General features: G+C 39.9%; 1 protein-coding gene across 1 annotated transcript in view; it reads left to right on the top strand.

The window, feature by feature from the left end:
- The window catches only part of amer1 (APC membrane recruitment protein 1), a 44,507-nt gene extending 33,553 nt beyond the window's left edge, over positions 1-10,954 (top strand). Inside the window, exon 2 of the transcript XR_007263674.1 lies at positions 10,872-10,954. The gene's annotated coding sequence lies outside the window, so the exon portion shown is untranslated. The remainder of the gene's footprint in view (positions 1-10,871) is intronic.
- The last annotated feature ends 3,292 nt before the right edge of the window (positions 10,955-14,246 follow it).

Genomic DNA, 14,246 nt, shown 5'->3' with positions numbered 1-14,246 from the left:
CCTGCTCCTCTGATGCTGCTTGGCTTGCTGTGTTCATTCAGCTCTACACCTTGTTATCTCAGATTCTCCAGCATCAGCAGTTCCTACTATCTCTAGAGTAGTTAGATGATTGTTTTTAAACCAATGCAAACGTGACAGGCCAGAGGGGCTTTTTCTGTGGTTCAGACCGCTATGACTGTGATTATGACTCATATATAGCACAAAGGAAGATGGTTGTGTTTGTTGGAGGACAATTATCTCAACTCCAGGCCATCTCTGCAAAAAGTCCTCAGGGGTGTCCTAAACTCAATCATCTTCATCTATTTCATTGACAGCTTAAACCTGTCATAAAGGTGGAGGTAGGGATGCTTGCTGATGGTTGTGCTTTGTTCAACACAATTCACCACTCCTCAGAAAGTGAAGAGTCTCCATCCAAATACAAGACCTCTTCAGTATCCCGACTTGGGACTGATAAGTGGCAAGTAATATTCAGACAGTGGTAAACAATGGCCATCTTCATTAAGAGAGAATGCAACTATTTTCCACTGACATTTTATTACATTATAATTGCTGAATCCCTTCACTATTAACTTTCTGGGCTTAGCATTAGGTGTGGCTGTCTGAACGGTCCCCATCCACTACCACCCTCCCCTGCCTGGTTGAGCTCATTCTCACTTTGAACAACATCTCCTTTAACTCCTCCAATTTTCTTCAGGTCAAAGGGGTGGCCATTGGTACTGACATGGGCCCCAGTTATGCTTGTTTCTTTGCGGGGTATGTGGAGCATTTCTAGTTTCAGTCCTAATTGGGACCCACCCACAACTCTTTATCCGGTACATCAATGACATCATTGCTGCCACGTCCCTGTTTTGTCCAGAATTGGAAAAGTTTATCAACTTTACTTCTAAATTCCACCCTGCTCTCACCTGCAGCTGTTCCATCTCTGATGCCTCCCTTCCCTTCCTTGACAGCTCTGTTTCCATTTCTGGGGTTAGACTGCCACCAATATCCATTACAAACCCACTGACTCCCAGTTATCTTGACCATACATCCTCACATCCTGCTTCCTGTAAAGACCATTCCATTCTCTCAGTGTCTCCACTCTGTTGCATCTGAAGTGATGATGCCAGCTTCTACAGGAGGGCCTCCAAAATTTCCACCTTCCTCTTCAACCAAGGATTCCCTAGCACTGTGGTTGACAGGGCCCTCAACCTGGTCTGACCCATCTTCTGCACTTCAGCCCTCATCCACTGTCTTCCTCCCACGATAGCAATAGGGTTCCCTCTGGTCCTTACTTACCAGCATCCACATCCATAGGATCATCAGCTGCATTTACACCACCTCCAGTGGGATGCCACCACCAGACACCCATTTCCCACCCCTCCCTTGTCAGCCTTCCACATGGACTGTTCCCTCCTGGAAATTCCTCCTCCACTCCAAACATCTCCTCACACCCCCATGGCACCTTCCCATGAAATTGCAGAAGGTGTAACACCTGCCTGTTTACTTTTTTCCTCATCACTATCCAATATCCCAGACACACCTTTGAGGTGAAGCAGCAATTTAACATGCTTTTTAGCCAACTCACAAGCTTTGGTCACTTTCTCGCTGAAGCTCAAAGCATAGTCTGGAAGCGTAGTCTCTGACCTTGGTTTATCAATTTCTCTTTAATCAATTTAAGTGGTCCTCTTACTTCATGTCCATATATTAGTTCAAAATGACTAAATCCTGTGTCTTCCAATAGCTTTATTGGTTTATCTCCTTGATTTGAAACACAAGTAAATACCTCCCCTTTTAAGATAAAATTCTTGGAAGCCCAAGCTGTCTGAATCTCCTTGTCATGGTTTGAAAAATAATTTTTATGATTGTCCTGAGCTATCTTTCTCTTTTTACTTTCCAAGTAAATATTGTTTTCCCCCTACTGCTACTGACTTAGTACATAGTTCCTTTGTAGATACCCCTTTTTCTGAAGATTCCTTAGAAATTCCTACTACTGCATTCAATGTCCCATTTAAACTTGCAGCAATTGGCTTAATATGCCCAGTACTGTGACAATGGAAGCATGTTATCTTCTTTAAAGCACTTTGTTTCCAGTCTTTCTCCTTTATTTCTTTGGCATCATTCTGATTTTTCTGAGAAACAAGTAACTCTTCCATCTACAGATTTTCTATTCTTCCAATTTCCTTCTGTATTTTTCCGTATAACCAGTTCCCCAGTGTAATTGTATAGGCTACATGTCATATCTATCTGACAGAACTGCTTTTTCTCTGGTATTAAATGTTTGATGCTCCTCTAAATAAGTTTTTAAGTTTGCAAGAATGCTATTTCTGAATTTTTCATTGATCATAATTTCCCTTGCATTCTTAATTTTATCCTCTAGCTTTGGTAATCTGAACCAGTTATCCAAAAGCATATTTTCCCTTGCAAATGTTTCAAATACCTTATTAGGTTTCTTTTTTGTGTTCCTAAATTTTAATTGATAATCTTCAGGAACACGCTCTTAAGCATTGAGTATTGTCTTTTTGATAGCTTTGTACTCTGCAGTTTGTTCTTCTGACAAACTGGTGTACATAGTCATAGCTGTATTTGTCAAAACACTCGGTAACATCAAGGTCCAGACCTCTTTTGGATAGTTCACATGACCATCCACCTTCTAAAATGAGGTGAGATACATTTCATAAATTGAATACATCCCCATTAAATTTAGGCACTAGGCTTAGTTTCTTAGTTAAATCAAACCCCTCAATAGAATCAGAATCATCCTATTCATCTATAACCTATTCCTTCTATCTTTACTCTAAGCTTTTCTTTGGCCAACTCAAACTCTCTAAGTTTCCTATCTCTTTGGAGTTCACATTTTCTTAACTCCATTTCCCTTTTCTTTTCATGTTTTCTCAGCTCAATGTTCCTCTCTTTTTCTGTCTTTCCTCTAATCAGAGTATTTTAATCTCTATTTGTATTTTAGCTAATTCCAGCTGTAACCATCCCAATTTCAGCTTTTCCTTCTTTCAATTCTAAATGTTAGATCTTACTTTCAAACATTTCATTCTTGTGTGATCCCTCTTTTTTTAATCTTCAACTTATCTGCTAAATTGTTCAGTTTAACTTTCATAAAATATTTCAAAAAAAGCACAGTTATAATGTTTAAAATGTTTAGCAGCATTCTTTAAATTCCTGTGCAATAAACATCCCTAAAACAGGACTGTTTTAACTCCAGATCCATGATGCACCATTATTTTGCACATCCCTCTTAAATCCAATGAATTCAAATCCTGCCAAAAGGAATTTTTAAAAAAATCTCAGTTCATTTTATTTTGGGCAAGTCATATCCCAAAATAAAATTAGGCTTGATAGAATATATTTTTGGTTTTATTGTGGTAGTCTTTCACTGAAGTATAAGCATATTTCATTTTAACAATGAAACATAAGACAAACACAATGACATAACACAAACACAATGAAGAAAATATACAATAAACCAAGCTTTGTACATTGAACACATGTTCAAAGAAACACACAGTAAAATACAATCCTGTAATCCCAACATCCCTATTTATAATACTCAAACACCAGGGAAAATTCCCTTTTCTATCACATCTAAAGGGCTCAACTTAACTGATAGTTCAATTCTTCAGAATCTGATAATCTCTTCTCTGAGTTTTGATACAACTAAGGTTAGTGTATCTCAGCTTCAAATAACCTCTTCAGGGATTTAATCAAATAGTGGTTAGAGTTACAGTTAGGGTCAGGGTTAGGGTTTGAGTTAGATTTAGGGTTAGGGTTAGCATCTAGAGCCTGCAAACTAAACTCCTTACTCTGATGTAACCTATTTCCTACTGGATCTGATTTATCTCCCTTCTTCAATGGAAACAGTTTCAGAAATATAGCTTCAGCCAGGACTTCTGCAAACTCAACTGAAATCAAAAGATACAGGTGTTTTACCCATGTCAACAAAAAAAATCACATGGACCCTTCTCACTGAAGCACAATGAACCACGTTGTTTACTTTATTCACTTGTGAAATTCTCCCAATGTAAACAAATTCCCATGAGACATTCAAAGATCTTTTTTTTTGACAAATCACTGCTTCAGACAGAATTCCAAGTTAATAATTAAATCCCTTCATAAACAGAGATCAAATCCACATGCTCCTCGTTCAAAATCCAAACTCTAAAATAAATGATATTTCAACATATATTAATCACATATCTTGCACCACAATAGCCATCAGGAACTTATTATTTCCTAGACAGGAGAAAGGAGGTGGAAATCAGCAAAACAAGAGTGATCCATCTCGGCTTCAGTTACACACAACAGCTGGAACTGCAAATGAAAGTTGTACATTACCAGTCACTGTATACACAGAATGGCACTCCATTGATCATATTTGACAACAGGGGAAGCACTTAACTATGAGTGATAATTCTGTCAAAATAAATTGTTTTGATTTAATTAAAGACAGAATGTACATGAGGATTAATTAACTGAAATGGAGACTGCAGCAGATGATGGAAAGGAGCAGATCTTCAGAGATAAGAGTCAAAATAGTAGTTAATTGTTTTCAATAATGGGTAGCCATTGCTTTTGCCCTTAGTTGGAAATCCTTTTAATCCCTTGAAGAGAATGGGCCTTTGATTTAAACTTTACATTTTTGACTTGAGCTTTACAAAATATCAAAACAAGTATATTTTATTAATTTGGTGCAGGTATTTTGATGGATATCATTTCTATGAAATGTCAAAATTCCTTCCATTTCCAAAGGAACTGTTACTTTTTCATGAAGTTGCACAGGGATGTAGTTCCATAGGCAACAATAGTGCTTTGCTTGCTTGTTCAATTCTTCATTCCTGAAGATCCATAGTGAATGCCTGCAGGTTGTTCAATCATTGGGGAAATCTAAGGCAAGTCATGTCTGTGGTACAATAAGTAAATCATTATAATGCAACTGATCACATGATTCTGATATCATTAAGAAAGGAGACACAAGCCCAGAATGAGCAAATGATGAATGAAGTCTTGGATACTATACCAGAGATCTGTATTTCTAGTATAGCTTATAACATATTTGATAGGAACTGTAAGTAGTGTCACAGTACATAAGGAGTTTGATGAATCTTACTTAGAAATAAAGAACAAGCAGCCTCAGCTGCAATGTTTGTGCAGACACCCGCAGACCAGAGATATTTCAGACCAGTATCTCAATATCCAGGTAGCAGTGTTGACTTAAAGCATGAGGAAAAATACTTTCCTTAGCTGACATTCACAAATTCACATTTGCTATCAGGAGTCAGTGAATAGCAATTTATGAAATATTTATACAACTGAGAATAATGAATTCTATTGTAGAGTTCTGAATTGCTCCATGGTTTCTGAATACATCAAACTTGCAACCCGGTCAGACAAACATTAAATAGCAACACAAGAAGGAAGCTCTAGCTGATCTTAATTTAGCCGAGGAACAATGGCCTGATCTTCCAGCATTTAGATAGTCAGAGACCCAGACGTATCTGAAAGTTGCATATAGGACCCCACAGAAGTCTTAATGCAATGACTACGAGGTAATTGCTTGAGAAGTTGAAATTTCTGATGGGCAATTTCCTGACATCTGGAACCCTCCTTTCCTTTAGTACTGTGAAAAGTGGGTCCAGCTCCCACAGGGATTTCCTGCACACTTTCTGGAAGAATTCCTGCACTTGAGGAGTGCTGCATGATCCTCCTTTGGAAAGTGGGCCCCAAACATCACAGGTAAGGAACCATGCAACTGTTTGTTGCAAGCCTTCAAAATAAACACTGATCAATGTGAATTCTTGCCACAGCTGAGATCAGGGAAGCTATTTTCGGTAAGAGTGAAAACAAGCCCTAAATGGAAACATGGCCTGTTTGAAAGTCTGAATTTAGACTGAATGTTGAATCTATTTGTGGATTACCACAAACTGAATTTGTCTGGAGATTTTAAAATTGAAACCTGCAGCTTTGGCCCTCCCATATTCATTGGATACATGGGTTCCCTGCAAGCTGTCCATGACAAAGAACTTTTTTACTCCTGGTATCACCTATATGGTGTCCAATAAAGTGGAGCATTACAGTTCTTACTCCTTTTAAGTGAAGTATTAAGAGATTCTTTGAATAAGTAGTTCGTTAATTGTGTAATTTTGACAATATGCACCCAGAAAAATCATGTAATATGTTTCATAGATCTTCTTTAGAGCTTCAACAACAAATTAACACAAAATGTGAGTAGCCCTTTAAGTAATAGTTGAATTTGACATGAACACCAAAATAGCCAGTCACGGTTAGGAAAGGGTGTTAAGACAAGCGCTGGGCACCAAAATATTTTGCAGTCTTTTTAAGAAAGCTTACAGATATTTTAAATTACAGCTAATCCATTAAAATCCAGAAGAAACTCGCAGGTCTGACAGCATCGGTATAGGGATCCTTAAGAATTCAGGTGGCTGCTCCTGGTATGGGCTTCAATTCCTTCATCAAGATGTGCTAAACGAGGGCTAAACAGTTGCTCCATCTCAAGGCCCTATCTTCGCAACCTCAAATAGTCATTAGCACCAGAATGCACTGGTGAAAATCACACCCTCTGTCCAGGACTTGAGTGTCCTTGGATCTATATGAGTTGGTACTATTACAACATTAAGCCATCAGGGGAATTATTTTTAATTAATTTCCTTTGATTCTACTTAAGGTTGGTCTGTCGCTGCCTCACATGTAGCAGAACCTTATACCATGTAGTTGGAAAATATAGGAAGATCATAAAAATGCATGGTTTTAATGGTGAGATGGGATTCTCACTCGTGAGCAATGAGTGGCCAATTTGTATGAATTAATATCTCATGATTCCTTAATCTTGCCTCATTTTTATGTTGTTTGCTATTTTAGGCTATGTTCTGTGGGCAGTGACTATCTGCATTCTTCATCCTGAGAGGCTGGCATCAGACACACACCAGTCTCACGACATTCACAATAACTATCTTCTATGTTTCCCATAACCTTGTATCAGTCTCATTTTCAGGTATAATTTCCTAGTGAAAATTACCACTGAATCTGCATCCACAACCCTTCCTGGCAATACTTTCCTCATTTTTTATCGATTATAAAGTTATCCTTTGCCTAATGACACAAGTGCCTAATGTTGAAGAAAACAGTGAGTCAGGTGTTTTAACCTAATTCCCCTGAATGCTGCTTTATTGGAATACTGTACTCTGCAAAGGAAAAAGTATTATTTTTAAGTACTTCATAAATTGACAACAGAAATGATGACTGAACGATGAATGATATTTTTATTGTCATGAGTATTTTACAGTGAGAAAAGCAGTAGAATATAGTGAAAAGCTTTTCCACTGTTGCCACGATCCAGTGCCATTTTGAATGGTTTTAAGAATAAGAGAAAAAAGAGAAAGGTATAGCTTAAAGAGAGACAGTTAATTCCTGAGCCAGCTCATCATCAATGGTGCTGCCAAACCTCCTCTACCACCACCTTGCCACCATCTACACTGGACCCAACCATTGTGAAGTTGCCAGTCTTTGGGCACCATCTTTCACTGTTGGGCCGATTCTCCTCCGCCATCTCTATCTGTGCTGGACCCACCAACGTCGAAGTTAATGTCTCTTGCTGCTGGGCCCACCTCATCAATGTCACTGTGATGGCCTTCCACCACTGATTTGATGCTGCCAGTGCCAGAGCCAAACCAATGACGAAGTCGCCAATCCTCAGGCACCACCTTTTGCTGCTTGGCCTACCTCGCCGACATTGCCTCCGCTGATGCAGCAGCCGCTGATTCTGATGCCAGGTCCCATGCATGCCCTGGTAAAGTAAGTAGGGGCTTGCTCACTGCCTCCACAAGGTCAACACTGGGCCCACTCTCCACTGCCATGAGAACCGCGCTCATTTTCCTCGCCACCAATGCCATCTGAGCTCAGGACAAGAGGTAAGTAAAAAGAAAAAAAGGAAAGAGCAGATGAACCCCAGTTCAGGAGCATTACTCTGCTGTCATTTTGCTGACGTAATTACAAGGTAACTACAAATCCCAACATTTTAGCAAAAAGGCTGAGAGAAAAGGGACACAGATGACATTGGGACTGGTAACTCTGTGTACTTTTTAAACAATAGGAATTACTTATGAAACATAATGTGTGATGTTCACTTCTATTGTAATGGACATTCTGTTCCCAGTAGGTTCGTATCTAAATATTTTAATAACATAATGAAGCAAATTCTTAATGTGTTGCCTTGGTTGAGATCCAAACATGCAATTCACTAATTTATTCTGTGAATAGGATTGCTGATCTGTCAGGACACCTGATCCTGCTTAATGTTACAAATGGGGGACAGAATCACACAGAAACCTCCTAATTCTTCCCCTTTCTCTCTGTAATCGGGGTAGTTTAATTTTGAAATGGCTGTTTTGCAAAACCCCATTTGCATGTAGTCAGATTTTACAAAGTAACCTACAACAGATTTTCATGGATTTTTAAAACAACAGGGTGATGTATTCACGCTCACACACACACAACCACACACACACACACACACACACACACACACACACACACACAAAACCACACGCACATACACACACACACTTTCTCCCTGGTCCCGTAAATGTTGTCATTTCTGTGTGCACACAGTATACACAAGACAGATACTGTCAGAGAAAGGTGTTTCATTTCTACACGTATTAAACACAAACATTATAGTTAACAGTTCACAGGAATATCAGAGTCTGGTAAAAGGTTTTCGTCCATTCAAGACTAAATGTCCAGGCAGGTCCAGGTAGCTGAAGACATGGTTTTGTAGAGTTTTTCTAGAATAGGAGATGTGTGGCAAGTTAAGAAGGCAGCTTTAATAATACTTATGGTTTGAAAACTGGCTTGTGTGAGCAGGACATCTGACACTCCTGTTTAGAGGTAATAAGAACTGCCGATGCTGGAGTCAGAGTTAACACAGTGTGGCGCTGGAGGAACACAGCAGGCCAGGCAGCAGCAGAGGAGCAGGAACGGTGACGTTTTGGATCAGGACCCTTCTTCAGAAATGGGGGAGTGGGAAGGGAGCTCAGAAATAAATAGAGATTGGAGGGGTGGGGCTGGGGAAGGTAGGTGGGATGGTGATAAGTGAGTGCAGGTAGGCAGTGGTGAGGATTGGTCAATGAGGTGGGAGGAGCGGATAGTTGGGAGACAAGATGGACAGGTTGAGTCAGGTCAAGGAGGCGGGGATCAGAGGGAGGGTTGGTCATGTCAGGGCTCCCTGATTGGACCAGTTTAACAACACCAATCAGGGAACTCATATTCAATGAGGTTTCAAGTATGTCACTTGGAGTGCCAGGAACACACATTTGTCATTCCTAAGGCGTACTCTTGCCTTGCGGAAATGTTTAAGCATGATATCCAAGTTCTTTAAATGCACTTTATTGGTATTCCCAATTATTAGCACGACATGTAGATAAATGGCAATCTGGTGTAGACCTTGTAAAATGTTCTCCATCATCTACTAAAAATGTGCACAGACTGGCGATATCCCAGATGGCAGTCTCATATGTTGGTACAACCCTGATGGGTAATAATTGTAGCATACTTCTGGGAATCCTCATTTAATTGCAACTGCAGGTACGCATGGCTCATGTCCAGCTTTGTGAAGGACAGCACCCCCTCTACCAGCTTTGCGTATAAATTCTCTATGCAAGGGATTGTGAAAAGCAATTTACCCCTTGTTGAAAATCTCCACAAAGGTGAACTGACCCATCAGTCTTCACAATCATACGATCAGTGCTGCCCGTTCCGAAAACTAGATGGTTTGATGATTCCTTCATTTCCCAGCATTCCGATGTCTGCCTGTACATTTGTCCATAAGACGAATGGCACTGGGTGGGCCTTGCAGAATTGTGGAATTGCTTCCTGGTCGATGTGCAAGATGGCCTTGGCTCCTTTGATAGTCCCTAGGCATTCTTAAAAAACTTCTGGGTATTTAATTAGGACTTCATTAAGGCAGCTATTTTCTAATTGAAAAGTGTTGAGCCAATTTAGGTGAATCTTTCTCAATCAATTTTGCCCCTACAAGCTTGGGCCCGAGGCTTTTACTGTGATTAGTGGTAACTGAATCAGCTGCTTCTCATAAGAGACCAGAACCGAAGTTGTGCCCTTAATCTGTGAAGGCTTCCCAGTCTAGGGTCTCATTCTAGTTGAGGTCTGGCACAAACTTAAGGGTTGGATTCCAGAGCGAATTTTGTTAAAAACTGGTTCTGCAATCACTGAAACAGCTGCACCATGATTAGAGCTGGCTGACCATTTCACCAGATGTTTATCTGGATGTTGCTAAGCATCAAACTGTTCCAAACCAGATGTAGGTGGGCTTTCCAAGGTGTACACTATCCTGGATACTAGCTTATGAGTTGTCTTACTTGCTTTTGGTCTAGTGGGATGCTTTTGGCATCTCGAGTCTGCATACCAGCAGCAACTACAATGGCTTGCCAGCCCCAATCCTGAAGAAAATCCTGTGGCCAAGGCTTGTCTTTGTTTTGGAGTTTTGCTGTGGGCTGACCTAGAGTCCCTCTGTTTAGGATATATTCTGAGTGAGGCTATGCAATTACCTTCACTCATGTGGTGTTCCTCAAGCTCAGTTGGATTGGCAAGTGTGTCCACATCTATCAGAATACTGTGCAAATCATATGCTCCAATTGCTGCAGTTGAACTTTGGCTATGAGGTGCTTTGGCGTGGTTACCTCATAGTATATAATATGCTGTAGTAATTTATTGTTACATTTATTTTTGAAAATATAGTAAAATGTGCATAAATCACCATAACCTGGCGCCATTTTAATCACATAAATTATAAAAAGAAATGAATCATACAAAGTTAGGAGGAATTCATTTTTTTCTTCCATCCATAGCTTCTTGATTTCCTAAGTGGCTACAGGACACCACCGCACTCCACAGCCACCAAAGCTGTCCCTGAGGCCGCAACACCCAGGAGGAAGCACGCTGAAGCAGCCCCTGCCATCACTGATCGGACCCAGAATGCCGCCTGTGCTAAAGCCGCCTCATCGCTGCCGATGACCCAGCCTGAACCATAGCCAGCAGACTGTCCCAACTCTTGGGGCTGGGGGGTGTGGGGTTATTAATCCCACACACCAAACGGTCTCACAGCATCACATTAAGGGTTAATTCAAAGTCACATGCCTCTGGTGGTTGCCTTAATCTAGTCAAAAATCTCAGAATTAGAGGATGCTTGGGGTTGTAATATTCCTTAACTAAATTCATTAACTCTTGAAAGATTTTAGTATCTGGTGCCTCAGGGAAAGTTAGGTCTTAATAACTGAAAAATCTACGAGTCCACAAGCTGACAGGAGAATTACTTATTGCTTTTCATCTGCCCCAGTGTGATTTTCCCAGAAAAAGCAATGCATTATTTTCACATACTGGGCCCAGTCTTTGATGGCAGTATCAAACAGGTCAAGCTTCCCAAATAATGGCGTGATGCCAGAAATGATTACCCCAACTCAATGACAACTGTTGCAAGCAAATTTCTTCAGAGTGTGCTTTTCTCTCAATGCAACTGAAATAACTCCACAGTGTCCAGTATCCCGTCACCAAGTCACCGTTTATTTAAATGTGGAGAGTCCTTGACCCTGATCCAGCTCCCTGAAAGCCAGCTCTCAGAGTGAGAAGACTCTCTGACACTCCTGTTTATATCTGTCAGCCAGGGCTCCCTGATTGGACTGGATTAACAGCCCCAATCAAGGAACTCATATTCTGTGAGGTCCACCTGGCGAACCTCGTTACAATCGCTACAGAAGACACACTATGCAAATAGATTAGACTGTTACGATTTCATTGCCCATCCTTTGAAAATGAAGCTGGAACATTTCAGAATCTGAATGACATGACTCAACACTGGTATAACCTATCTAGAATTATGATGCTAGAGGTTTTCTTTGTGAGGAGACTCAGGGGAGCTGGCCTGTTAACACTTGAATAAATTTGAATAAAGTTGGCTGCTTTACCTACCCCAACTTTGCACTTTAATAGATGGTTTGCTGGCCATGAGTTGGCTCTGCTCACTATATTAACATTTCAGTATTCTTCTTTTTCACTGTGGTAGTTATCTTTTAAAAACACATTTTGGAATTAGAAGTTCAAAATGTTTAACGTCAGGTTCTGATCTATTATCACGACAAGAGTAAACCAAGAGTAATGTATGCTAAATGTTAATACAAAGAAACATTTAATTGATTTAATTCCTCAGAACAAATTGTTCAGCACTTGCAGTTTTTTTTAACAAGTACTCAATGATGTATTAAGTCTTTTTAATCAGGCTATAATGTGTTATGTGTAAAGACAAAATCAAGTGACAGAACTCATAAACAAGCTCCAAAGTGGAAGGCACTGAAGTGCAAACAGGAAGAAGGAAACAGGAAGAGAAATAAATCTGAACATTTGGTAAAACCAATTTAAACAAATGGACCTGTGTTTTTAACGATCATATTTTGCAAATGATCCAATATTGTTTGAAGGCAAAGCAAATTGATTTGCAATGGCATTATTTTCAATCGAAAATGAAAGAATTTCTAGAATCATAAAATGATACAACGTAGAGAGAGGCCATTTGGCCCTTTGTATCTGTTCCTGTTTTGAAAGAACTCTCCTGTTAGACTTCTTCACCTAGTTTTTTTCCCTAAAGCCATGCAAATGTTTCCTTTTCAGTTTTTGTAAAAGACAGGATATGGTAAAAATGTTGTTTAAAAAAAGCAAAGGCACAAAATGAGAAAGTTTCATTAAATCTTTATAAATCAAATTTTAGGTTTCAGTAGAATCCCTACAATGTGGAAGTGAGCCATTTGGCCCATTGAGTCCACACGAAACCTCCAAAGGACATCTCACCCAGACCCACTCCCTACGGCTAATCCACCTAGCCTGCACACTACAGGGCAACTTAGCATGGCCAATCCACCTAACCTATACATTATTGGACTGTTACTCATGTAGACACAGGAAGAATGTGCAAAGTCCTCACAGGTAGTCACCTGAAGCTGGAATCGAACCTGGTCCCTACCACACTGTGAGGCACTAGTACTGACCACTGAGCCACTGTGTCACCTGGTGACAAGTTGTGATCTGGACATCATACTTAGGAAGGATACCGTGGCCTTGGAGTGGTTGCAGGGGAGATTCACTAGCCAGGGCTGTGGAGCCTCAGTGTATGGAGAGACTGGGAAGCAGAGATCATTCCCCTTAGAGCAGAGAAACCTAAGAGGAGATTCAATGGAGCTTTGAAAATTATGAACAGTTTTGATTGAGTAGCTAGGGAGAAACTATTTCCACTGGCAGTACAGTTGCTAACTTATGACAATTATCAAAACAAAAAGGATAGTATATCTTACTACAGTAAGTTATTGTGTTTTGGAATTCACTGTCCTGAAAATGTGGCGAAAGCTGGGTCAATAGTAATATTTATAAAGGGAAGTGAATATGTTCTTGAAAAGGAGAATAATGCAGGACTGCAGTGAAAGATTGGGAGCAATTGGGTAACTCTTTCAAAGATGTAGCTCAAACAGAATGGGCCAAATTGCCTTTTTCTGCTTGTATGATTGCAAGATTCTGTTAGTAAGACTTATAAGAAAATATTTGTCAACTATTCAGTGCTTCAGAAATCTGGAGGAAAGAGTTAGAAAAAATTTTGAGAGTAAGTAAATTGAAATTGCTACTTGAGATTTAGTGAATTATATTAGGATGATATGAAGCTAAATATGCACAGCAATAAAAGCATATGTGTTTTTTTCAAAAATGTGATAATGTGGAGGAATCATTGACCTTGAGGGTTTCACCACTCCCTACAGCTCTGACAGCATGAATCTGATCTATTACCTATATTCCTACAGAGGCACAGTTGGATTCCCTCAGAAGGCGAAGTTTAGCTAATAATGGATATGCCTTCTGTGAAGGAATGGTTCTAGGCTTTCATTATTTGAACCATTATAAATTCAGGATTCATGTCTAATGTGGATTGATTTGCCCCAAGCTTCCTTATAAATTTACTCATGAGCAGCTTGCTGTTGGCTTGCATTCATACTATTTGTAAGAATGCCTATTTCACCTCTCAGTACTGTCTCAGCTCATCTGCTGCTGAAACCCTATGTGTGCCTTTGTAAGCTCTATACCTGAATACTCTGACACACTCCAAGATGGTCTCCCACATTCTACCCTTTGTAAACTTGGGCCATTCAAAACTCTTTTAACTGCATCTTAAATCACAGCAAATATCATTG

This window comes from Rhincodon typus, chromosome 14 (genome assembly GCF_021869965.1).
Source record: "Rhincodon typus isolate 14 chromosome 14, sRhiTyp1.1, whole genome shotgun sequence".
NCBI lineage: Eukaryota > Metazoa > Chordata > Chondrichthyes > Orectolobiformes > Rhincodontidae > Rhincodon > Rhincodon typus.
Note: the sequence above shows the minus strand (reverse complement) of the source record. Positions and strands in the feature narration are given on the sequence as shown.